We start from the raw sequence: 27,153 nt of genomic DNA, 5'->3' as shown, positions 1-27,153 counted from the left end.
CGAACCCTGGGACCCATCAGCCCTACTGTACCATTTGGGAGACCGGCCCTGGACCTGGCAGCCCATGTCTCAGGGACAGCTAGCCCTCCAATGGTTTGCATTTACAGCGGTCAACAGGTACAGCTTAGGAATTCTGAGGTTTGTGCAAGGTGGCTATTAGAGCCTTTACCTTTTTCTTATGTCTTCTTGCTCTCTCTTGGGCTTCCTGATCTCTATTGTAAAAGACCAAGGTGGCCACTTTCAGGAGGTCCTCTAAAGTATTACCTGGTCTTATGGCCTTTTCTGCAGCTTCCTCCTGATATCAGGGGCTGCCTAAGTAATAAACTCATCCCCTAGGACCAGCTGTCACCCTATTGAATCAAGAGATCGGTGTGTTTTACCAAGACCCCTCTTAGCCTTTCTAGGGAGGCAGTGGGACTCCCATCCAATCCTTGATCTACCATGGATAGTCCAGTGCAATTGAGAGGCCTAGGCCCATTCCCAGGCAAGCACACTAGTATGCACACCTGAAAGAGTTTCTTCCTCCATTCTCCCATTTCATCACTGGGGTCCCATTTAGGGTCCTCCAATGTTACTGCTATTCTTCCAACTAGATAAGGCTCCTCCCCTTCCCTGGCCCTATGCAAGATGTAAAGCTCACTCCCAAAATTTTTTGCCAGTTGCCAAGAATGGCCTGCTTTTCAGCATTGGTCAGGGTTTGATTCAAAAGTAACACGGTGATCCTTCCAGGAGAGCTCAAATACTTCAGTTAAGCTCTGGAAGGCCTATATGTACCCTTAAGGGCCATCTGAAAACCTGCCAAGATCCCCCTTAATTTGCAATAAGCCCTGAAGAGAAAGGGGGACTTGGATCTTAATGGGGCCATATTCACCAGGCATCTGTTGTAGGGGCAGTTGAGACTGGGACCTGCCTAAAACCAAGATTCCTAGGCTGGGATAAGCTTGGGAGAACCAGGATAGGAAGGAGGGGAGGGGATTGATTCCCCTGCTGGTGGTAACTTTGGGGTTTTCTTCCCCAGTTCTCTGGGATTACCCCTTGCAGTCTCTCCTAAGATGGCCACTAAGAGGGCTGAATCAATGCTACAATGTTGGCAATGGTCTGGGTCTGCAAGGGAAAGAAGGCCTGCACATAAGGGACCTTGGACAATTTGCCCTCATGTTTACAGAAAAGCTTCCTTCCTAAGGCAATGGTTCTTTTCTGTGCCTCAAGGTGCCAAGTTGGCAACCAAGTAAATTACAAGAATGTTTTCACCACAAATTTACTTACAGATACGAAGACACACTTTGCTTCATCTGTGCTACTCTAAACCTTCCACTTTATACTTTTGATGACTAAGCAAAATGCTCATTCTGCCCAGTAATATTTCTGGTTTGCAACATTTTTAACATTTAACATTGTGTATAAGATAGGAACCCCCAAAGAAAGAATGATAGGAAAGACTGGAGGTCCTAGTGCCAACACCCTAATGGGTGATCAGGGACTGGAGTTAGTCCAGGGGCATTTGGATAACACCGAGGTGTAGCCTCAGCCAGATACCCTCAGTTGCCCCACGGCCTCCTTCTGGTCCCACGCAACAGCTAGACCTCTGTGAAGGGAAACTATGTTGGAATGAAAACCAACATTCCCACAACTGAGGGTGAGGGGGGATTGACAGTGTCCTCCCCAGCAAGCCTGTCCTCCACCAGCCACACTAGTCACTTTTAACTGGCTAACAGAGAGAGGCCTGGTATTTTTCTTTCATTTTGACTATTGTGGAGTTTAGAGACTCCAAAAAAAAGAACAGAAAGATTTGCTTTTATTCACCCTTCTGCAGACCCCAGACAGCCCCCAAAATTTTACAGAATCTCTAGGGTGTCAATTTTTCTGGCTGGAAAGCTCTTTGGCTGTGGTGTCTTTGGCTGAGTTCTTGTCCTGCATACAGAAAGAGTGAGGTACACAGATAAGTGAAGGGTGAAGAAGAAGAGTTTTATTTAGTGTTGGAACAGCTCAGAGGAGTGAGTAGCTCCTCTCTATAGGCAGGTCGTCCTGATGAGTGTTCAGCTCTCAGCAGAGGTGAGGCCCTGGAACAGGTGGCTCCTCTTTGCAGGCAAGTCATTTGGATGTCTCTGAGTCTCTGAAGTTCTCAGCAGAGAGAGTAGCTCCTCTTTGCAGCAGGTCCTCCCATCCTACTGTCTCTCTGCCCTCATTGTCGTCTGGCAGTCCTCTGCCCTGCTCTGTCTGAGCCCAGGGCTTTTATGGACCTCAGAGGGGAGGAAATGCCTGCCAATTGGTCCATAGGTGACTATGAGCAGCCATGGGTGGCCCAGAAATGGCACCACGTGCCCCCACTCTGGTCTGCGGGACTGGCAGCACGGCCCCGTTTTCAAGTCCTCCCTGGTCTGAAGGTAAGGCCTTACTGGGAACCCATCCCCTTCCACTCAGGAATCAATCTGCCTCCCATTGCCATTCGTGGGCCCAGGGCTCAACTCCAACCCCCACTCCAAGATGGGAGCAGGAGCCAGGAGGGGAGAGAGGCCAGGAAATGGGAGCAGAAACCCCTGAACCCACAAGGATTGGGGTCCTTCCTGGGGCCCCCGAGGATGCAGAGACACCCAGGTCCTCTGCCTGGCAGGGCAGCAACAGCCACACCGGGAGCTCCTGCCCTGCCAATTTGGAAGGGGCGGGACTCCCACTAGTCGCCAGCTCCTGCCTGCTTCCTGGAACAGGAGGCCCAGGTCTGCAGCCCCGTGTGCAATGGCTACAGCTGCACCAGGTAGGGCAGATCCTGCCTGTTCCCGCCTCCCGCAAGAGCACAGGGAGGCTCGGATACAAAGCTGCAGTTTGGGTGGCTGTAGCCCCGCCCAGAAGGGCATGGCTCCTGCCTGTACCATAGAACAGGAGGCCTGGCTCTGCAGCTGTGGTTTGGGCAGCTGTAGCAGATCAGGGAGCTCCCATCCCAACTCAGAAGGGGCAGGGTGGCTGGGCGCAGTGGCTCACGCCTGTAATCCCAGCACTTTGGGAGGCCGAGGCAGATGGATCACGAGGTCAGGAAATTGAGACCATCCTGGCTAACACAGTGAAACCCTGTCTCTACTAAAAATACAAAAAATTAGCTGGGCATGGTGGCATGCACCTGTAGTCCCAGCTACTCAGGAGAATGAGGCAGGAAAATCGCTTGAGCCCGGGAGGCGGAGGTTGCAGTGAGCTGAGATCGCGCCACTGCACTCCAGCCTTGGTGACAGAGGGAGACTCTGTCTCAAAAAAAAAAAAAAAAAAGAAGAGGCAGGGCTCCCACTGGCTCCACAGAGTGTGCAGCCCCAGCCGCGGCACTTCCCTGCTGCAGCCTGCATGATGGCACCAGCCACTGCCATCACCTGCTACCAAGGATGGTAAGGCAGGAGGATGCTTGAGCCCAGGAAGTTGAGAATACAGTGAACTGTGATCATGCCACTGCACTCCAGCCTGGGTGACAGAGCAAGACCCTGTTTCAAAAAAAAAAAAAAAGGCTGCTCTGTCTATGGAGTAGCCATTCTTTAATTCCTTTCCTTTCTTAATAAACTTGCTTTCACTTTGCACTGCATACTTGCCCTGAACTCTTTCTTGCACAAGATCCAAGAACCCTCTCTTGGGGTCTGGATCAAGACCCCTTTCCTGTAACACATTTCTGGTGACCACAGAGGGGACTATAGTGCAGAAGCCCTGACCCAACGGCTACCTTTGAGTAAGTGTTGGCGTCCTGTGACAGCTTTCTCATGAACCACAAAAGGGACAATATTGAGGAGACCCCTGATCCAAAGGAAATAGACTGCAACACTGATTGGACGACTTTGGGTAAGTGGTGGGGTACCAGGGTAAAGAATAGGTTTGAGTTAGAGACTCAACTTAGAGGAGTCAGGGTCTCTTCTAGGACAGAGTGGGTTAGAGGCCCGTTTTAATAAAAGGCAAGGATGCTTGACCAACCTCGGGTTAGAAGCCTGACTCTCATTAGAGTCCTTTCTAAGATTTAAGGGGTTAGAGGCCCCTCTCGGTAAAGTCCCTCTCGGCACTATCGGATGTTAACTGCTATTCTCTTTCGATTAATCTGCCTTGCACTTTTTGCTGATGGCTGTAGGTGACAGGGTTAGGCATGTACAGGATTGTGGGACATGCGGATCTTTTTCCCGTCCTTCACAACAGCAGCCACAGCCACCTGAACTTTTCAGTGTTGCTGCAGTGGGTGGGTCTTTCTCTGGCCTCCCTGAGCACTTCACCTACCCCACCCTGCCACCGACAAAGCCTTTCTCTCTCTCCTTTCCCTTTCTTATCTTTTCTGTTACCCACGGCAACCATCTTGCCCAGAGACCACATGTTGAAACTCCAAGTCAGGAATTGGATTAAAGATTATGGGGCCCATCTAGGGGCAACCTTAAGCCTTGCCAGTTTGATATTGGGTGCTAAGAAGAGTGGCCAATGTCTATGTTTTATCACTCATATTTTGCTCTAGCCAGATTGAAAAAAAAAAAGAAAATTTTCTTTGTGATGCAGCTTGGCCCCAGGGCAATGGTGTCGCAAGCTAAATCACTAGGGCCGCTCAGGGAAAGGGAATCCAGAAGCCTGGCATGCCGGCAAAAGGCTAAGAATTTCTTAACAGTCAGATTTCTGGCTTCTCTCTCTGTGCAAACTGTTGAATGAATGGTTAAAAAAAAAACGGGGGACGGGTGCAGTGGCTCACACCTGTAATCCCAGCAATTTGGGAGGCCGAGGCAGGTGGATCACAAGGTCAGGAGATCGAGACCATCCTCCCTAACACAATGAAACCCCATCTCTACTAAAAATACAAACAAGTAGCCGGGCACGGTGGCATGTGCCTATAGTCCCAGCTACTTGGGAGGCTGAGGCAGGAGAATAGCTTGAACCTGGGAGGCAGAGGTTGCAGTGAGCCAAGATCGGGCCATTGCACTCCAGCCTGGGCAACTGAGCAAGACTCCATCTCAAAAAAAAAAAAAAAAAAAAAAGAATCAGTGTTTATCTCCTCTGTAAAGTTTTGATTGATGGAAAAAATAATTCTAAGGCTAGTCTTAAGCTGGTGTATTTTGTGCTATAAATTTGTTTTTCTGTGTCAAGGGGTACTTTAGGATAAAACACAGGCTCAAAATACCTGTAAGCAAGACCACTTTTCAAGGTGAGCCACTTAGCTGCAGTTTTGAAACAAGCAAGCCCACTGGTCAGTAACACACTTAGCTGCAGTTTTGAAACAAACAAAAAACTGGATGAAGTCTTCTCCGTTTTATGTCCTTGGGAGCTTGACCTTTTAACCACGTGGCGATACTTTCTTTTGGTTTCCACCTTCAGGGAACAGGAATTTTAGGGTTCATGTCATAGCCCTAAAAATCATATTAAATAGTTAAAAGACTTTGCAAGTTCAAAATTAACTACTGTAGGTTTCTTCTGGGAAAGAAAATGGTCACTGCCCCTTTATGTAGCTCAGTGGTCAAGATTTTGAACTTTCACAGTGGCGGTCCGGGTTTGATTCCCCACCTAGGAAGTAAGTAGTTTTTGGTTTAATATCTGCATGACCTTGTCTATTCTCTTCTCTTCCATGGACTGTCACATTTTCCCTTCTGTAAGTACCTAGGAGGTTACCTTTGGTAAAGTTAAGAAGCTAGAAATATCAGCTCAAGGCCGGGCGCGGTGGCTCACGCTTGTAATCCCAGCACTTTGGGAGGCCGAGGCGGGCGGATCACGTGGTCAGGAGATCGAGACCACGGTGAAACCCCGTCTCTACTAAAAATACAAAAAATTAGCCGGGCGTGGTGGCAGGTGCCTGTAGTCCCAGCTACTCGGAGAGGCTGAGGCAGGAGAATGACATGAACCCGGGAGGTGGAGCTTGCAGTGAGCCGAGATCATGCCACTGCACTCAAGCCTGGGCGACAGAGCGAGACTCTGTCTCAAAAAAAAAAAAAAAGAAAAAAAGAAATATCAGCTCACTGCATCCTCTGCCTCCTGGGTTCAAGTGATCCTACTGCCTCAGTACCCTGAGTAGCTGGGATTACAGGCCTGTGCCATTACACCCGGCTAATTTTTGTATTTTCAGTAGAGTCAGGGTTTAACCATGTTGGCCAGGCTGGTCTGAAACTCCTGAAGCTCCTAAAGTGATCCACCTGCCTAGGCCTCCCAAAGTGCTAGGATTACAGATGTGAGCCACCACACTCAGCCACATTTTTTTTAAATAAATAGAGATGGGGTCTCACTATATTGTCCAGGCTGGTCTCCAACTCCTGGCCTTGAGTTTTCTTAGGCAGGCACTTTAAGAGGGGATAGGGTTATCCTAAGGATGTGGCCTTTAGCTATTAGAAATTATGTTATTGCCTGTAATCCTAATACTTTGGGAGACTGAGGCAGGAGGATAGCTTGAACCCAGGAGTTTAAGACCAGCACCAGCAACATAGTGAGATGCTGTCAAAAAATATATACACATATACAAAAATAAAATATAAATTAGCTAGATGTGGTAGTACATGCCTTCAGTACCAGCTACTTGGGAGGCTGAAGTGGGAGGACAGCTACAGCCCAGGAGGTCGAAGCTGCAGTGAGCCATGACTGTGCTTCTGCACTCCTGGGTGACAGAGTGAGACCCTCTTTCTAAAAAAAAAAAAAAAAAAAAAGACAGCCGATATGAAAGCATGAATGATAAAACCCTTTGCAAACGATATGGATTATCCTTGGAACCTGAGCACAAACTCATGATAGAGGCAGGAGGCAAACATGATGTGTAGTCTGGGTGCTGTCAGTCGTCTTCCTATAGCACACTTCTTATCTTGGTCTAGCCACACTGACATGATTTATTTTCCTCAAAAGTATGAATCCGTTCCTGCTTTTTTTTCCCCCCCAAAATGACTCTTGCTCTGTCACCCAGGCTGGAATGCAGTGGTGCAATCTCGGCTCACTGCAACCTCTACCTCCTGGGTTCAAGCAATTCTCCTGCCTCAGTCTCCCAAGTAGCTAGGATTAGAGGTGCCCACTACCACACCCAGCTAATTTTTGTATTTTTAGTAGAGACAGGGTTCTCCATGTTGGCCAGGCTGGTCTCTAACACCTGACCTTGTTATCCACCCACCTTGGCCTCCCAAAGTGCTGGGATTACAGGCGTAAGCCACTGCACCTGGCCCCATTCCTGCTTTTAAGATCTCTGCACTTATTATTCCCAGTGCTTCAACAATTTGCCCCAAGATCTTTGCCCATCTGGCTCCTATCATGCAGGTTAAACTTACAGGTACCTCCTCAGTAATGCCCTCCCTGGCCATTCAAACTAATTGGGTCCCCATTACTCTCTATCACATTATCTTGTTTTCATTAAGGCACTCCCTGAGTTATCTACTCATTTATCCATTTTATTTATTGCCTGGCTCCCCTATCCAGAACGTAATTTTTTTTTTTTTTTTGAGACGGAGTCCCACTCACTCTGTCGCTCTGGCTGGAGTGCAGTGGCGTGTTCTCAGCTCATTGCAACCTCTGCCTCCTGGGTTCAAGTGATTCTCCTGCCTCGGCCTCCCGAGTAGCTGGGACCACAGGTGTACAACATCACAGTCAGCTAATTTTTGTATTTTTAGTAGAGACGGGTTTCACCATGTTGGTCAGGCCAGTCTTGAAGTCCTAGCCTCAAGTAATCCGCCTGCCTTGGCCTTAGAGGCATGAGCTACCACGCCCAGCCTGGAATGTTATCAATTTTTAAATTGTTTCCTCTCTTGTTATATAAATTTGTTTCCTCTCTTGTTATATAACTTTGAAATTTGTTTCCTCTCTTGTTATGTAACTACCTACATAATAATGTGCTCCTGACAGAGCCTGAGGAAGTCCTGATGACATGTGCCCAAGGTGGTCAGGGCACAGCTTGGTTTTATATATTGTAGGGAGACATGAGACATCAATCAATATGTGTAAGAAGTCCATTGGTTCTGTCCAGAAAGGACAACTCAAAGCAGGGAGAGGGCTTCCAGATCACAGGTAGATGAGAGAAAAACGGTTGCATTCTTTTGAGTTTTTGATGAGACTTTCCAAAGGAGGCGATCAGAATACATACCTATTTCAGTGAGCAGAGGGATGACTTTGAACAGAACGGGAGGCGGATTTGCTCTGAGCATTTCCCAACTAGAATTTTTCCTTTAGCTTAGTGATTTTGGGCACCCAAGATATTTTCCTTTCACATTTCCCCACTTTTCTTTTTAAAAATCTTTTGGAGAAAGCATTTTAGAAGAAAATGAGTATCTGCCCTTAGGTTTCTTCTGGATAGGATAGTTTATTTCTAGACAGGTAGTTCCCAAAAGCTCATTTTTAGCACGTTTTGAAGCCTCATGTCCTATGAAAATAAAATAGGGAGAGAAAGGGAGAAAAAGAGCAATGGCGCAAAATCAATATAGGTCATATTACTCTGAAGTCTATACATCAGTAGGCAGATATGAAACAGGCTTATATATGTAAGTAAGTTGTTATTTTCTTCTGAAGTTCAAGTTGTCTAGTTTCCGTTTGCAGGGCTTTAAGAAAGCACAGCTCAGTTTTCAGTGACTCCAAATTAGAAAAATGGGGAAAAAGAAGGAAAAAACAAGAAAAATTGAAAACATTACTTTGAAGATTTGTCCTTGTTCATTCCTGGACTTTGGGAGGATGTTAGTTTATAGTTTAGGTTTGAAACAAAGATAGTAACAGTCCTTTCCCAAAACAAAGCTCCTTAAGGCCCACGGACTAGTCTGCCTAAAGGCACAAGATTAGAAGCTATGGTAATTTTACTAAATAATTCAAGATGTAGTTATTTTCATTAAACCAATATTAATGTTTTATTAAAAATTATACAAGCAAAAACATAGATCATTCTGTTTTGAGCTGGGTTTTTAGTTTTGTAACCCCTATGCCAAATTTTGACACCTTATAGCATTTGGCAGAGATAAGTTTTGCTTGAAATTGCTTGATTCATAAATGCAAACAAGGCCGGGCGCGGTGGCTCACGCTTGTAATCCCAGCACTTTGGGAGGCCGAGGCGGGCGGATCACGAGGTCAGGAGATCGAGACCACAGTGAAACCCCGTCTCTACTAAAAAAAAATACAAAAAAATTAGCCGGGCGTGGTGGCGGGCGCCTGTAGTCCCAGCTACTCGGAGAGGCTGAGGCAGGAGAATGGCGTGAACCCGGGAGGCAGAGCTTGCAGTGAGCCGAGATTGCGCCACTGCACTCCAGCCTGGGTGACAGAGCGAGACTCCGTCTCAAAAAAAAAAAAATAAAAATAAAAAAAAATAAATGCAAACAAAAATGTATCCTGGCCATTCTTAAGACATTTCTAATATTACCCTACCAATAATGTTTTATTTTTCTTTTTTTTTTTTTGAAATGGAGTTTCACTCTTGTTGCCTAGACTGGAGAGCAGTGGCATGATCTCGGCTCACAGCAACCTCCGCCTCCCGGGTTCAAGCCATTCTCCTGTCTCAGCCTCCTGAGTAGCTGGGATTACAGGCATGCACCACCACACCCCGCTAATTTTGTATTTTTAGTAGAGATGGGGTTTCTCCATGTTTGTCAGGCTAGTCTTGAACTCCAGACCTCAGGTGATCCGCCCACCTTGGCCTCCCAAAGTGCTGGGATTACAGGCATGAGCCACCGTGCCCGGCCATACTTTACCAATAATGTTAAAGCTAGCTTATTTATTAAAGATTTTATTAAGTTACATAAACTTGAAAAAGCATTTGATTAGTCTTTTCTTTTTTCCTGATAATGCATTTGATTTAAGCACTTTTATTTCTCTTTAAGCCAATTAATTAGCTCTTTTATATATTTTTAGTAGTGAAACATTGTGTATGTGACACATAAATACGTAGACATATTTATAGATTCATAAAGACCCTCTTTTTTTCTATCTTAGACTTGCAGATTTTTGATAACCTGTTTTACAACCCTAAGCAGTTGTCAGCTAAATAGCCTTAAATTTGCATATTAAAGAAAACAACTTAGGTGAAAATTAAATAGCAAAATTTACATCATAAAGTCCAGAGAGGAAAAAGTCTAGTGGTGCTAGAGGGAGACACTTTTATTTTTCTTTGAGCCAGATCAAACATAAAATTATGAAAATTTATCATGAGATTGTCTAAGGAGACCAATTTTATTTAGATAGGGACTACCTATCTCTTAACTGAATCTCTGAGCTCCAGGCAGAGTCCACACTGAATCCTGGTTCTCTAATAAAAGGGAAAAGCCAGGCACGGTGGCTCACGCCTGTAATCCCAGCACTTTGGGAGGCCGAGGCGGGTGGATCATGAGGTCAGGGGGTTGAGACCAGCCTGACCAACATGGTGAAACCGCGTCTCTACTACAAATACAAAAGAAAATTAGCTTGGCGTGGTGGCAGGTGCCTGTAATCCCAGCTACTCAAGAGGCTGAGGCAGGAGAATTGCCTGAACCCCGGAGGCGGAGGTTGCAGTGAGCTGAGATCATGCAACTGCACTCCAGCCTGGGCGACAGAGCAAGACTCCGTCTCAAAAAAATAAATAAATAGGGCCGGGCGTGGTGGCTCACGCCTGTAATCCCAGCACTTTGGGAGGCAGAGGCGGGTGGATCACAAGGTCAGGAGATCGAGACCATCCTGGCTAACACAGTGAAACCCCGTCTCTACTAAAAAATACAAAAAAATTAGCCGGGCATAGTGGCGGACCCCTGTAATCCCAGCTACTGAGGAGGCTGAGGCAGGAGAATGGCTTGAACCCAGGAGGCGGAGCTTGCAGTGAGCCGACATTGCGCCACTGCACTCCAGCCTGGGTGACAGAGCAAGACTCCATCTCAAAAAAAAAAAAAAAAAAAAAAAAAAAAAAAAAAATAAATAAATAAATAAATAAAATAAAATACAAAAGGGAAAAAACTCTGTTGCAACTATTTCAGTAAAAAAAAAAAAAATCAGGTGAAAACAGAATTCGGTCAACTGAGAAGAAAGAAAGAAAAAAAAGCTTTTGCTCAAAAAAAAAAAATGACAAGGTCCTAGAGAGAAAAACAAACAAATAAGAAGCAAACAAACAAAACAAAGAAAAAAAAACATAAAGGCCTTTAAAATACAAACATGCACACACATCTTGGATGTTAGCCTTTTAATTAAGCTGACTTTAAACCACTGAGCTCCTTAAACTTTTTTTTAAATTTTATTACCATAGTTCAGCTAGGACAAAATGCTGCTATTTCAGAAGTACAGCCATTACTCTTTCAGTTTGGTCTGGCTGGCAAAAAAGGTTGCCTCGTTATGTAAATAAAGCCTCTTTAGTAGTCAAAATTAAAAATCTTTCCTCTTTTTTTTTTTTTCCTTTTGTTTGCACTTTTCTTCCCACTTCAGAGGCCTTGTTCCCATAATTTAGAGTTCCCCTTTGGATTTGACCAAGTCAAGACATGTGTCAGACCCAAAATGTGCTGCTTGCAAGCCTAGCTTTTCAGGGCTCTTACCCGCGAACCGGTTCAGTCCACCCGTGTCATGGCTACCTGGCACAGTGTGTCAGGGGCTCAAGGTGCGGGAGAGGTCAGCTCCTTATATGCACCTGCCGGCTGAGATTAGACCCTAAGCATGTTCTTCTGAAGGGGAAACCTATTTAGAGCTGCGCGTCTTAGGGAGTATTCCTCCCAGACATCCTCACATTGTTCTCAGTTGCCTGAGAATGCCCTGAAAGGCTGAGGGGAGCAAGGTGCTCTTATTTCTTCAGCGTGGAAGATTCCACGGTCATGAGTTAGAAGGTTTAGAGTTAGTCCAATTCAATAAGGGAAAGGACCAAAACATACACACACACACACACACACACACACACACACACAACGAAACAGTTAAGCAAAACTAACAATGATCACAAAAATTATATGATTTCTGAGCATTCTAAGTGTAAGCAGAAATTAACACCAACTGGGCCGGGTGTGGTGGCTCACGCTTGTAATCCCAGCACTTTGGGAGGCCGAGGCGGGCGGATCACGAGGTCAGGAGATCGAGACCACGGTGAAACCCCGTCTCTACTAAAAACACAAAAAAATTAGCCGGTCGTGGTGGTGGGCAGCTGTAGTCCCAACTACTCGGAGAGGCTGAGGCGGGAGAATGGCGTGAACCCGGGAGGCGGAGCTTACAGTGAGCCGAGATTGCGCCACTGCACTCCAGCCTGGGCGACAGAGCGAGACTCCATCTCAAAAAAATAAATAAATAACAATAAATAAATAAATAAATCTCAGACCCCCAACTGCAAAACGTTGGAAGATCAGGGATCCCTGGAGGAAAGAAGTCCCAGACTTCAGCAATCGTCCTGTCAGTTTGGGCTATAAGGTGCCCAAGCCAGTACCAAGCACCAACAGGCAAGCTGCTGCAGACCAGGTCACCTTCACTCAGGATCTCTCTGTGGCTACCAGATGTCAATTGAGAATAATGACGAGACAAGTCCTACTCATTTTAGAAGGTTTATTTGCCAAAGTTAAGGACATGTTCCCATGACATTGCCTCAGGAAGTCCTGACGACATATGCCCAAGGTGGTCAGAACACAGCTTAGTTTATACATTTTAAGGAGATGTGAGACATCAATCAATATACATAAGAAGTACATTGGTTCAGTCTAGAAAGGTAGGGACAACTCGAAGCAGGGAGAGGGCTTCCAGGTCACAGGTAGGTGAGAGAAAAATGGTTGCATTCTTTTGCATTTCTGATGAATCTTTCCAAAGGAGGCAAACAGAATATGTGTGTATCTCAGTGAGCAAAGGGATGATTTTGAATAGAATGGAAGGCAGATTTGCCCTGAGCAGCTCCCAGCTGGAATTTTTCCTTTAGTTTAGTGATTTTGGGGGCCCAAGATATTTTCCTTTCACAACATTAAACATATTACAATTTAAGAAGCCTCACAAATTTTTTGAACTAAAACTTTTTTCTGCTTTGCATATGTTTTGCCACCATTAGTTGCAACACAATTTAATAGATTCCACTTCTGGTTGTACTGAACTACTGTTTTCTCAACTTCTTTGAAAATATTTTCACCTGTAATTGTTTCATGCAGACTATTCATAGAGGCTAATTTACTTACTTCATATTCATCATTGAATTGTTGAATAAAAAACAACTTAACAGTACTGGTAACATGCATTTATCAAGAGCAAAGAAATCCACTTCAAATCATTGCTTTTTTTTTTTTTTTTTGAGATGGAGAGTCACTCACTCTATCACCTAAGCTGGAGTGCAATCGCAGGATCTCAGCTCACTGCAACCTCCACCTCCCGGGTTCAAGTGATTCTCCTGCCTCAGCCTCCTGAGTAGCTGGGATTACAGGTGCCCGCCACCATGCCCGGCTAATTTTTGTATTTTTAGTAGAGACGTGGTTTCACCATGTTGGCCAGGCTGGTCTTGCACTCCTGACCTCAAGTGATCCACCTGTCTCAGCCTCCCAAAGTGCTGGGATTACAGGTGACTTCTTTTTTTTTTTTTATTTTATTATTATTTTTTTGGCACACAAAACAATAAACGTTTTCTAAAAGTACATACAAACAAAAAGATGCATATCAAACATATTAGGAAGGTTGCACATGGGAAGACGGGGAATAGAAATGGGGGGTGGGAATTAAAGAAAATAAATGAGAGAGGGACTTTGTATGGATCAATGATAATAACTCAATCCTCTATTTGACAAAGAAGAAGGAGAAGGAAGAGGAAGAAAATGAAAGTGGGATAAAGGATCAGAAAGGGAGGAAAATAGAAAAAATTAGAGTATGACTCCAGGGTAGACCTGTTTTGTTGTCGCTTGGTTGGTTGGTTGGTTTGTCAGTTGTATTTTTCATATGTTTCGCCATGTTGGCCAGGCTGGTCTCGAACTCCTAGCCTCAAGTGATCAACCCGCCTCGGCCTCCCAGAGTACTGGGACTACAGGCGTGAGCCACCACATCCAGCCCCCACATTGCTTCTGGCCTCTGTGGTAGACCTCCCAGACCGGGCAGCCGGGCAGAGGCGCTCCTCACATCCCAGACGGGGCAGCCGGGCAGAGGCGGTCCCCACATCCCAGACGGGGCGGCCAGGCAGAGGTGCTCCTCACTTCCCAGACGGGGCGGCCGGGCAGAGACGCTCCTCACTTCCTAGACGGGGTGGCGGCCGGGCAGAGGGGCTCCTCACATCCCAGATGGGGCAGCCGGGCAGAGGCGCTCCTCACTTCTTCCCAGACTGGGAGGTCAGGCAGAGATGCTCCTCACTTCCTAGACAGGGTGGTGGCCGGGCAGAGGCGCTCCTCACATCCCAGACGGGGCGGCCGGGCAGAGGCGCTCCTCACTTCCCAGACGGGGCGGCCGGGCAGAGGCGCTCCTCACTTCCCAGACGGGGCGGCAGGGCGACTTCTTTTTTAATGGACTATTGTGTTGCTCTTGGGGAAATGAAATAATCCTGCTGCAAAAAGATTCCTCCCTGTCAATATAGATGAGTGAGCGATTACATGCATGTAAGGTAGCCTGAAAATTACTACAAGGTTAAGACAAAATTGCACATAACTTATACATCAAAGCAGAAGAAAAGAACAATATCTCCTCAAGGGACAAAGGACTGCGCCTCCTGAAAAATCTCCTGTGTGTCCTGCAAGAGACCCTTGTTTACATATCTAGAGGTCATTTGGCACACAACCTTGGAGTTATATCCGTATTGTAAAAACTGGAGTCTAGGCTTAATCCCTAGAGAGATTCCAAATATTAGAGTAAGGACCCAAATTTATTTTATATCCAAGGAGTAACTCTAAGAACTCTAAGAGAGGAGGCTGGGTGCAGTGGCTCAGGCCTGTAATCCCAACACTTTGGGAGGCTGAGCCTAGGAGTTTGAGACCAGCCCTGGGCAACATGGTGAGACCCCATCTCTACAAATTTTTTTTTTTTTTTTGAGACCAAGTCTCGGTTTGTCGCCCAGGCTGGAGTGCAGTGGTGCGATCGCAGCTCAAGGCAACCTCTGCCTCCTGGGTTCAAGTAATTCCCCTGCCTCAGCCTCCCAAGTAGCTGGGATTACAGGCACGCACCATCATGCCCAGCTAATTTTTGTATTTTTAGTAGAGATGGGGTTTCACCGTGTTGGCCAGGCTGGTCTTAAACTCCTGATTTCAAGTGATCTGCCTGCCTTGGCCTCCCAAAGTGTTGGGATTACAGGCACAAGCCACTGCACCCAGCCAAAAAATAAATATATATATTTTTAATTAGCTGGGCGTAGTGGTAGTGACACAGGGCTATCATCCCAGCTATTCAGGAAGCCTAGCCAAGTGGATCCCTTGAGCCTGGGAGGTTGAGGCTGCAGTGAGCCATGATTGTGCCACTGCACTCCAGTCTGGGTGACAGAGCAGGACCCTGACTCGAAAAAAAAAAAAAAAGAAAGAAAGAAAAGGAGAAAAAATGAAACGAGAGAAGGGAAATGGTTTATTTGCCCTTTATAAATGGAGAAAATAACTTTTATTTATCCTTACACTCCCAATGTCCTCAGCTCTACAAGCAACTTTTATCACCAAAAGGCAAATTGTCTTAAGCAAGCTTATTTTCCTTGGACACATTTTGTTGGCTGCTACAATCAATAATATAGGCCAGGCGCGGTGGCTCACGCCTGTAATCCCAGCACTTTGGGAGGCCGAGGCGGGCGGATCATGAGGTCAGGAGATCCAGACCACGGTGAAACCCCGTCTCTACTGAAAAAATACAAAAAAATTAGCTGGGCGCGGTGGCAGGCGCCTGTAGTCCCAGCTACTCTGGAGGCTGAGGCAGGAGAATGGTGTGAACCCTGGAGGCGGAGCTTGCAGCGAGCTGAGATTGAGCCACTGCACTCCAGCCTGAGGGACAGAGCAAGACTCCGTCTCAAAAAAAAATCAATAATGTATTTGGGGCTAGGGTACCAACAAACATTAAGATGGGATTCTTTAATTGCTCAAACCATTCTGGACGCTAAACTGGTGTTCACTGGCGTTTGGAATGAACAGATACAAAGGGTATGCTTGTACTTTGCAGCCTAGTACCTGTAGGCTAGTGGCCTGTAATTCCAAATCATGAGAGGGTGCAACAGGGCAGGTATCAAGTGTTCTTATGCCTTTTACAGCCTTTCCTGAGGCAAAATTGAGGCCTCTCCTTAGTGACATATATTTATAATTCTTTTTTTTTTTTTTTTTTTTTTTTCTTTTGAGACGGAGTCTCGCTCTGTCGCCCAGGCTGGAGTGCAGTGGCTCAATCTCGGCTCACTGCAAGCTCCGCCTCCCGGGTTCACGCCATTCTCCTGCCTCAGCCTCTCCGAGTAGCTGGGACTACAGGCGCCCGCCACCACGCCCGGCTAATTTTTTGTATTTTTAGTAGAGACGGGGTTTCACCGTGGTCTCGATCTCCTGACCTCGTGATCCACCCGCCTCGGCCTCCCAAAGTGCTGGGATTACAAGCGTGAGCCACCGCGCCCGGCCATATATTTATAATTCTGCTCCATTTGAAATACAGCCTCCCAAGTAGATGGGACTACAGGTGCGTGCAACCATGCAGCTAATTTTTTAATTTTTTTTATAGAGATGAGGTCTCACTATATTGCCCAAGCTGGTCTCAAACTCCTGGGCTCAGGTAACCCTCCCACTTCAGCCTCCCAAAGTGCTGGGATTACAGTTGTCAACCATCCTGCCCAGCGAAAGTGACCCTTTTTGATATGCAAGTATAACTCCTAGAAGAAATGTGTGTGGAGAAATTACTGGGTGTGATTAAGTACTGGGAATAGAGAGATGTGGGTGAGAATAATAAGAAAAGGGGTAAAAAATATTAAAACCACCTTTGCAAAATTATAACACACATTGAAAGAGATCGAACTTAACCGACTCCATCTTGCTTCTAACCTCCAAGCTGTCCTTGTTCATTCCTGGGTGTAGGCTGAACTAACTTTGAGAGAAACTTAGTTTATAGTTTAAAACAAAGATGGTAACAGCCCTTTCCCAAAGCAGACCTCCTTCTTGCTTGGGGACTAGATTGCCTTTGTAGGACTAATATTAGCCACAAGATTAGAAATTATGGTTTAGGAGTCATGCAGCTGGAGATTAAAAGATTCTGACACTCCCTAAACTGCTCCTAGTATCAGTGCTTGAGATATTTTGCAGACCGTGCACTTGATGGATCAGCTGGCACCACCCAGATGGATAAACTGGCTCATCTGATCTTGTGGCTCCACCCAGGAACTGACTCAGTGCAAGAAGCCAGCTTTGACTCCCTATGATTTCATCCCTGACCAATCAGCACACCCAGCTCACTGGCTTCCCCCTGCCCACCAAGTTGTCCTTAAAACTCTGCTCCCAGCCGGGCGCGGTGGCTCACGCCTGTAATCCCAGCACTTTGGGAGGCCGAGGCGGGCGGATCACAAGGTCAGGCGATAGAGACCATCCTGGCTAAATGGTGAAACCCCGTCTCTACTGAAAATACAAAAAAAATTAGCCAGGTTGGCCGGGCGCGGTGGCTCACGCTTGTAATCCCAGCACTTTGGGAGGCCGAGGCGGGCGGATCACGAGGTGAAACCGTCTCTACCAAAAAACAAAAAATTACCCGGCTGGTGGTGGCCCTGTATCCCACTACTGAGAGGCTGAGGCAGGAGAAGGCTGAACCGGAGGCGGATTGCATGAGAGAGCCCACTGCACCCACCTGGCGAAGAGGCGCCCAGACAATTAGCCAGGCATGGTGGCGGGCGCCTGTAGTCCCAGCTACTTGGGAGGCTGAGGCAAGAGAATGGCGTGAGCCCGGGAGGCGGAGTTTGCAGTGAGCCGAGGTCACGCCACTGCACTCCAGCCTGGGCGACAGAGCTAGACTCCGTCTCAAAAACAAAAACAACAACAAAAAAAACTGTGCTCCTAGAATGTCTGGGGAGACTGATTTGAGTAATAATAAAACTCGTTTCCCACACAGCTGGCTTTGTGTGAATTACTCTTTCTCTATTGCAGTTCCCCTGTTTTGAGAACTCCACTCTGTCCAGGCAGCGGGCAAGGAGAACCTCTTGGGCAGTTATATTATGGGATGGCTGAAGGACTTTTAAAAATATTTAAAGAGACTGGGCACCGTGGCTCATGCCTATAATCCCAGCACTTTGGGAGGCCAAGGCAGGCGGATCACGAGGTCAGGAGTTCGAGACCAATCTGGCCAACATGGTGAAACCCTGTCTCTACTAAAAATACAAAAATTAGCTGGGCATGGTGGCGGACACCTGTAATCCCAGCTACTTGGGAGGCTGAGGCAGGAGAATTGCTTGAACTCAGGAGGCAGAGGTTGCAGTGAGCCTAGATCGTGCCACTTCACTCCAGCCTGGGTGACAGAGCAAGACTGTCTCGGAAAACAAACAAACAAAGAAACAAATAAAATATATTTAAAGAATGGCCGGGTGCAGTGGCTCATGCCTGTAATCCTAGCACTTTGAGAGGTCTAGGTGGGTGGAACACTGAGGCCAGGAGTTCGAGACCAGCCTGGCCAACATGGCGAAACCCCATCTCTACTAAAAATACAAAAAATTAGCCGGGTGTGGTGGTGTGCACCTGTAATCCTATCTACTCAGGAGGCTGAGGCAGGAGAATCACTTGAACCCAGAAGGCGGGGGTTGCAGTGAGCTGGGATCACACCACTGCACTCCAACCTAGGCAACAGAGCGTGATTCTGTCTCAAAAAAAGAAGTATTATATATATATATATATATATACACACACACACACATATTTAAAGAACATTGATGTCCAAATATTCAATTTTGAGTTGTTTATATAGGTATATTTTTTTCCTTATATTATCCCAAATATTCGGTAATGCCTGCTACTTATACAGATGCCTTCCATAAGAAGTTTGGGGAGGGTAGGAAATAAAGAAATAATTATATTTCTAGGCTAGAGAGAGAAAAAAAAGAAAGGGGCCAGCTGCAGTGGCTCACACCTGTCATCTCACCATTTAGGGAGGCAAAGGCAAGAAGATCATTTGAGGCCAGGAGTTCAAGACCAGCTTGGCCAATATAGTGAGGCCTCATTTTTACAAAAAAAACAGAAAAACTTAGCAGGGCATGGTGGTACATGTCTGTTATCCCACCTAGTTGGGAGGTGGTGGTGGAGGATTACTTGAGCCCAGGAATTCAAGGCTGTGGTGAGCCATGATTGTGCCACTGCACTCCAGCCTTAGTGACAGAGCAAGACCCTGTCTCAAAAAATCAAAAAGAAAGCGAGAAAGAACAGCTGCAGGGGGTGAAACCAGTGAATTGTAAATTCAGCAAGGGCCAGCAAGGATGGTCAACAGTCAAGAGGAATCAAGCTCCTTCTCAATCCTAGAATTCACAAAAGGATCTATGATGACACTGGACTTCCATTTAATGTGCGGTAAAACATTATATGCAATTTTATTTAATCTCAAAAAGAAAGGGTAACCCCAACTGACATTTTAGTTAGAATATTTAAAAATAAGTAATTCAAAATCTAAGTGTCTCACGCGTCCGTGTGAAGAGACCACCAAACAGGCTTTGTGTGAGCAACAAGGCTGTTTATTTCACCTGGGTGCAGGCAGGCTGAGTCCAAAAAAGGAGTCAGCAAAGGGTGGTGGGATTATCATTAGTTCTTACAGGTTTGGGATAGGTGGTGGAGTCAGGAGCAATGTTTTGCGGGCAGAGGGTGGATCTCACAAAGTACATTCTCAAGGGTGGGGAGAATTACAAAGAAACTTCTTAAGGGTGGGAGAGATTACAAAGTACATTGATCAGTTAGGGTGGGGCAGAAACAAATCACAATGGTGGAATGTCATCAGTTAAGGCTATTTTCACTTGTTTTGTGGATCTTCAGTTGCTTCAGGTGATCTGGAAGTATACGTGCAGGTCACAGAGGATATGATGGCTTAGCTTGGGCTCAGGCCTGACAGTAACAATCTCTTTGGGAAACATATTTGGAAAACAATCTCTTTCCAAACATATTTGGAAAACATATACATGACTAGTAGCTCAGCAATTCGATTCCTAGGTATATATCCAGTAGAAATACATGTACATCAATCATAGTTGTTGTTGTTTGTTTGTTTTTTTGTTTTTTTTTGTTTTTTGTTTTGTTTTTTGTTTTTTTGAGACGGAGTCTTGCTCTGTCACCCAGGCTGGAGTGCAGTGGCGCGATCTCGGTCACTGCAAGCTCCGCCTCCCAGGTTCATGCCATTCTCCTGCCTCAGCCTCTCCGAGTAGCTGGGACTACAGGCGCCCGCCACCACGCCCGGCTAATTTTTTGTATTTTTGGTAGAGACGGGGTTTCACTGTGGTCTCGATCTCCTGACCTCGTGATCCGCCCGCCTCGGCCTCCCAAAGTGCTGGGATTACAAGCGTGAGCCACCGCGCCCGGCCTTTTTTTTTTTTTTTTTGAGACGAAGTCTCGGTCTTGTCCACCAGGCTGGAGTGCGATGGCGTGATCTCGGCTCACTGCAACCTCCACCTCCCGGGTTCAAGCGATTCCCCTGCCTCGGCCCCCACTATGCCCAGTAGGTGGGATTACAGGTGCCTGCCACCACACCAGGCTAATTTTTGTATTTATTTTAGTAGAGACGGGGTTTCACCATGTTGGCCAGGCTGGTCTAGAATTCCTGACCTCAGGTGATCCACCTGCCTCGGCCTCCCAAAGTGCTGGGATTATAGGCATGAGCCACCGTAACCGGCCTAGTTTTTTTAATAGGAAAAATAAATATCAATTTGGGATAGTAGTCAACTCTGGGAACAAAAGGTGAAGAGGGAGGAAGAGAAGGGAATGAGATTAGGGAGGAGTATGTGAGGGCTACAACTTTATTTGAAATACTAATTTCTTTAACACAGAATTTGAAGTAAATGTAAAATATTAAGATTTGGTAAAGCTATGTGATAAAAATATGTTTTTTTTTTTTTGGAAACAGGGTCTCGCTCTGTTACCTAGGCTGGAGTGCAGTGGAGCAATCTCTGCTCACAGCAATTTCTGCCTCCCAGGCTCAACCAATTCTCACACCTCAGCCTCCCGAGTAGCTGGGACTACAGGGATGTGCCACAACACCCAGCTAATTTTTGTATTTTTAGTAGAGATGGGGTTTCACCATGTTGGCCAGGCTGGTCTCGAACTCATGACCACAAGTGATCCACCTGGTTCAGCCTCCCAAAGTGTTGGGATTACAGGTGTGAGGCACCACACCTGGCCCGAATATGGGTATTTGTTATAATATTCTTTAGAGTTTCCTGTATGCCTCAAGTATTTCATAAAGAAGTTCTAAAAATCTTGTGGAAAAATAAAGACTCAGACTGCTTAGCTACCACTGTTGTTTTTTTGTTTTTTTTAAAGACTGCAATATGATGCCAGGTGCTCTGGCTCACACTTGTAATCCCAGAACTTTGGGAAGCTGAGGCAGGAGGATAACTTGAGGCCAGGAGTTGTAGACCAGTATGGGCAACATAGCAAGCCCTATCTCTACAATAAAAGATTAAAGGACAGGCACTGGTGGCTCACGCCTATAATCCCAGCACTTTGGGAGGCCGAGGTAGGCGGATCACTTGAGGACAGGAGTTTGAGACCAGCCTGGCCAGTATGGTAAAACCCTGTCTCTACTAAATATTCAAAAATTAATTAGCCAGGTATGATGGTTTACGCCTGTAATCCCACTACTCAGGAGGCTGAGGCAGGAGAATCACTTGAACCTGGGAGGCAGAGGTTGCAATGAGCTGAGATCGCACCATTGTACTCCAGCCTGAGAGACAGAGCGAGACTCCGTCTCAAATAAAATAAAATATAATAAAAAATTTAAAAAAAAATTAAAATTCTTTTTCTTTTTTTGGTAGCATGTGTTTGTAGTCCTAGCTACTCTGGAGGCTGAGGCAGGAGTATCACTTGAGCCCAGGAGCTCAAAGTTACAAGGGCTATGATTGCACCACCGCACTTCAGCCTGGGTGACAGAATGAGACCCTGTCTCTTAAAAAACAAAACTAGGCCAGGAGTGGTGGCTCACGCCTGTAATCCCAGCACTTTGGAAGGCCAAGGCGGGCGGATCACCTGAGGTCGGGAGTTCGAGATCAGCCATGACCAACATGGAGAAACCCTCATCTCTACAAAAAATACAAAATTAGTCAGGTGTGGTGGCACATGCCTGTAATCCCAGGTACTCGGAAGGCTGAGGCAGGAGAATTGCTTGAACCCGGGAGGCGGAGGTTGCGGTGAGCCAAGATTGCGCCATTGCACTCCAGCCTGGGCAACAAGAGCAAAACTCTCTCAAAAACAAAACAAAACAAAACAACAACGACAACAACAACCAAAAAAAAAAAAAAAAACGGCTGGGCACAGTGGCTCATGCCTGTAATCCCAACAGTTTGGGAGGCTGAGGCAGGTGGGTCACGAGGTCAGGAGATCAAGACCATCCGGGGCAACATGGTGAAACCCTGTCTCTACTACAAATACAAAAATTAGCTGGGCGTGGTGGTATGCGCCTGTAGTCCCATCTACTCAGGAGGCTGAGGCAGGAGAATCGCTTGAATCCAGGAGGCAGAGATTGCAGTGAGCCGAGATCGTGCCACTGCACTCCAGCCTGGGCGAAAGAGCAAGCCTCTGTCTCAAAATAAAACAAAACAAAAACTGTTAAGGTCATCAAAAACAAAGAAGTTTGAGAAACTGTCACAGCCAAGAGGAGCCAAAGGAGACATGATGTCTAAATGTAATGTTCCAGCTTAGGTTAGATCTTGGCACAGAAAAAGGACATAAGGTAAAAACTAAGAAAATCAGAATAGGTCGGGCGTAGTGGCTCACACCTGTAATTCCAGCACTTTGAGAGGCCAAGGCAGGAGGATTACCTGAGGTTGGGAGTTCGAGATCAGCCTGACCAACATGGAGAAACCCTGTCTCTACTAAAAATACAAAATTAGCCAGGCGTGGTGGCACATGCCTGTAATCCCAGCTACTCGGGAGGCTGAGGCAGGACAATCTCTTGAAACCGGAAAGTGGAGGTTGCAGTGAGCCGAGATCACGCCACTGCACTCCAGCCTGGGTGAAAGAGCGACAACTCTGTCTCAAAAAAACAAAAAGAAAATCATAATAAAGTGTGGGTTTTAGTTATTGTTAATGTATCAATATTGGCTCATTAATTGTAATAAATGAACCATATAAGGAAAGATGTTAATAATAGGAGAAACTAGGTGTAGGGTATATATGAAAACTCTTTGCACTATTTTGACAAGTTTTCTGTAAATCTAAAATTGTTCTAAAATTAATTTTTTTAAGTCAAGTAATTTACCTAAATCTATACAGCTAGTAAATACTCAAAGGTATGAGACAAACTCATAAGTTGAACCCATAAGTTGAAGTTTGAAGTTGAAGAAGTTTAGATAACTTCAAACTCTGTGGTTTGCCCACTACACAAAACCTTTCTTAGTTTACCCTTCTGGGATTATGTAGGCATTTGTATCACTGTCTAAACAATAAGTCCCTTATGGGCAGAAAAAATACTTTTTTCTTTCTTTTTTTTTGCGCCTTCCACACCACTGACGTTGAGTAAACCAGTTTAAGTTAACTACTGACAAAGTCACAGAGCCTAAAGAATCTGAGATTTGGCCAGGTGCTGTGGCTCACGCCAGTAATCTCAGCACTTTGGGCAGCCGAGGCGGGCGGATCACTTGAGGTCAGGAATTTGAGACCAGCCTGGCCAACATAGTGAAACCTGTCTCTACCAAAAATACGAAAATTAGCCCGGCCTGGTGGCGCGCGCCTGTAATCCCAGCTACTCTGAAGGCTGAGGCAGGAGAATTGCTTGAACCCAGTAGGCGGAGGTTGCAGTGAGCCGAGATCGCACCACTGCACTCCAGTTTGGGCGAAAGAGCGAGACGCCGTCTCAAAAAAAATAAAAAAGAATGTGACTTTTGTAGAACTTGATCAAATCAGACCCAAACGGTCCGCTCCTCGGAGAGGCCACAGATTGGCGCTGAGCTGGGCTCTCTCAGTTCTGCAAGTGTCCTGTGCTGCCATCTACCGGTGTCTGGGAAGCGTCGCCCTCCCTTATTTTATCTCCTGGGGAGAGGGTAGAGAGAAGAGACTCAAGCGCCACTTAAATTGCAGAACATATGTAACTGTCATGCAGTTCATTCAACACCTGTACAAGGGAAAGGCCCCACTTTTCTCCAGCAATTGCAGGCCCTCCTAACTCTATATCAACACTCATGTCGTAAAATTCACAGATCTCGCTGACCTGCCTCAATAGGTACAGATCTGACTCCTACTGTCCATCCCATCCCAGAACCCACACCTGCCTTCACAGCATAGGCTTCAGAAACTGCTCAACCTCGCAAACCTGAATCCCACCGCCCAGATTCCCTCATTTTCACAGACCCCTGAGGTTCCCTGCACTATCTTGCAATCCCTACGTACCTCCCCTATTAGTGCAAATGCACGCGCCCACCCAGACATCCCTACAAAGAGGTTCGAGTTCCGGCGGCAGCTCACACCGGTGCAAAAGCAGCGAGATAGCCCCAGCCCGGCTCAGAGCCCTCAGGCTTGTGGCTTTGGCCCTGGCTCCGTCTCCCCACCTCCGCCCTGATCCGCTCCGCTCAGGCTAGCAGCCTGCCGGCCGAGGCCCCGCCCCTCTAGACCTGTCATCACAGAAGCCGCACGTGGCCGGGGTGGGACCTTAGGCGATCTACGGCCATCACTTTGTCTCCTCCTTCATCCATTGGGGCCGCCACCGCCAATCAGAGCCAGCGGATCCTGGTTGGAGTGCGACCGCCCGGGTGAGACGTGAGGGAGAAGGGGCGGAAGGAGGAGGGGCTCTGAGATGGGAGGGGGATCGTGGTGGAAGAGGGCCTGGCGCGACTTCTGCCAGGCTGGAATCCGAGGGGGCGGGTCCTGATGAAAGGCGGAGAGACCGAGAGGAGGCGGGGATAGAGGGTGGGGCCTGGGAAAAGCTGAGGATCCTGGGGAAATGCAAAGAAAACGCGAAGGAGGTGCGGGGTTAGAGGGGGGCGGGGCCCGGGCTACAGGGGAGGAGCTCGAGAAATTAAAAGAGGAAAGGGACAAGTCCAGAGAAGGTGGAAGGTGGGACAAGGGAGAGGGTGGGCCCGGGCGTTGCGGGGGCGGGGCTCGGACCGAAGGGGCGAGGTTTGCAGGCCGAGGCTACAGCTAGGGCTGCTCAGTAACTGCCCCAACCACTACCACGTCCCCAAGTGCAACGGGACCCACGGAACTACAGGTGTGGGGCAGGGTGAGCGTGGAAGAAGGGACGCGGATGAGGGTGCGCTTTGCAGACAATCTGGAGACTGCTGTGTGTTGAGGGAAGATACGAAGTCGCGGGAGCAGTTGGGGACTCAATGTGTGGGCAACAAGGTGCATTCTCCAGTGGCCTCTATGGGGGAAGGGCGGGAGGGCTTTGTTGTTGGGGGGGTTGCGAGATGCACTGTGAGGGGGCTGTCTCTGTCTGATGTGGGGGGTTGGAGGAGGTACATGAGGGGCAGGGGACATGGAGGCGCTTTGAAGGAAGGGGGACTGTTTAATGGAGAAGGAGTGTAGCGGCGTCGGAGGGTCTGCGGGCACTATCTAGGGGAAGGGGTTGTAGGCCCCAGTTGAGGCGGGAGAACAGAACCCCCCAGTACTTTGAGACAGTAACAGTTTAGGGCATTGTAGTAACTCCAGGAAGACACTTGTGTTCTGGGTTCTAAGAGCAAGGGTGTTGGGGTTAGAGGGGTGAAGAGGTCAATCTGTTGCACTCCTGTCTGCTCAGCTTTTAACTCCACCTTCTGGCCTGGGCACTCAGAGAGGAGTCAGACCCTGCTTGTCACAAGGCCTTGTGTGACTGTCTCCTCAGTCTATTTTGGATCTGTCCAGCTGAGACTGGGGTTTTTTCCCCAAGCTGAGGACCCGGGGGACCCTTCCCCCACTGGGTTCCTGTCAACCCCCCATCCTAGTTCCTGTTCCTCCCAGAGCCGGCCTTGGTCTCTGTCTCCCCCCTCCCCCGCCCTGCCCTGCCCTTATGCTCTGGGTGTGCTCATTTCCCACTTCCTTCCTTGCCCCAGGGCCTGGCCTGGCCCTTGCCCATCTAGGAGCTGTGCCCTGCCCGGTACTTTGTATTCAATGACTAGAGACCCTGGTAACCAGCGGCAGGGCTCAGACCCCACCCCCACCACTACCACCCAGGTCTCTTGCATAGACCCCTAAGTGACTGGTAGCCACATTTAACCACTTGCCACAAACAGATTTTTCCCACCCTTATCCTTCTGGGTGGGGAACGCTAGGGCTTCTGTGGGACGGGGGAAGTGGTGAGGAGTATTGAGGGTCTTCTGTCTGTTTTGAAAGGTGGGCCACGACTGTAAGCTGAACCCAGTAAGGGTTGTGAGGTTCCAGCCTCAGCTAGGGGAGGAAGAGGGAGTGGCTCCCCACACTCCAGGCTTGGAAGCACTATCAGAACCAAGACTAGGATCTAGTTCTCTTGAGGGCTCCTCTGCTTCCCTGAGGGGATTTGATGGAGTGCTAGAGTTCTTTTTGCCCCTGGGCTGGCTGGGAGAGGGTGGGAAAGGCTTGAGTTCCACACAGTGGCTGAATGAGTGTGACAGTGTTGCTAAAAGGGGCCCCAAGCCAGCCTCTTCACACAACCACCCAGGAGCTGAGAGACTGGCTGGGGAGGGGGGTGGGTATGCTGAGGACAGACAAAGCCCTGGGGTAGGGTGGGGTAAAAAAGGGCAGGCTGAAGCCTTTTGAGGAGGAGCTGATTGCTATGGCAACACTGCTTCCCAGACAGTCTCTCAGAGAGGGCGGGCCTAGGGCAGACTCTCTCTAGCTTCCTCAGGACTGGGGCGGTTTGCGTGAGTGGGTGGGGCATGAAGAGAAAGGGCATCAGTTTGCTGTGCTGAGACTGGAGGATATAGCCTTTCTGCTTTGGTACAAGGCAGCAGAGCATTTGAATGCCTGGAGCTATCCTCTGATATGGATATGAGTGAACCACAGTCATTAGAATTGTAGAGCTGCAGAGGCCCTCAGCAGTCATTGTTTATACAACCACCTCATTTTACAGGTTTGGAAATTTATGGCTAAAGAGACCGTGATTCCCCAGACGTCACAGTGAAAGGGCAGAAGATAGGATCCAGATCGCCAGATTGCTGTTCACTCAGCCCAGGGCCTGTTGTTTCCTTCAGTCAATGTTTATTGAACATTGCCAGGGACTAATGTTGACTTTGGGAATATGAGCATGAACGAAACAAAGTTGCTGCTCTCA

At 47.4% G+C, this 27,153-nt stretch overlaps 1 protein-coding gene across 6 annotated transcripts in view; it reads left to right on the top strand.

The window, feature by feature from the left end:
* The first annotated feature begins 3,747 nt into the window (after nt 1–3,747).
* ATOSB (atos homolog B) overlaps nt 3,748–27,153 on the top strand; it is a 33,060-nt gene continuing 9,654 nt past the window's right edge. Inside the window, exon 1 of one of the 6 annotated variants that reach the window (XM_058444682.1) lies at nt 3,748–3,810. The gene's annotated coding sequence lies outside the window, so the exon portion shown is untranslated. Of the gene's footprint in view, nt 3,811–24,616; nt 24,680–24,846; nt 24,893–24,953; nt 24,984–25,011; nt 25,272–27,153 lie in introns of those variants that run through there. The other 5 variants (XM_058444681.1, XM_032164074.2, XM_032164075.2 and 2 more) reach the window with 5 other exon arrangements.

The sequence above is a fragment of the Hylobates moloch genome, unplaced genomic scaffold, assembly GCF_009828535.3.
Source record: "Hylobates moloch isolate HMO894 unplaced genomic scaffold, HMol_V3 SCAFFOLD_10, whole genome shotgun sequence".
Taxonomy (NCBI): domain Eukaryota; kingdom Metazoa; phylum Chordata; class Mammalia; order Primates; family Hylobatidae; genus Hylobates; species Hylobates moloch.
The sequence above is the reverse complement of the archived record's forward strand: the minus strand, read 5'-3'. Positions and strand labels throughout refer to the sequence as shown.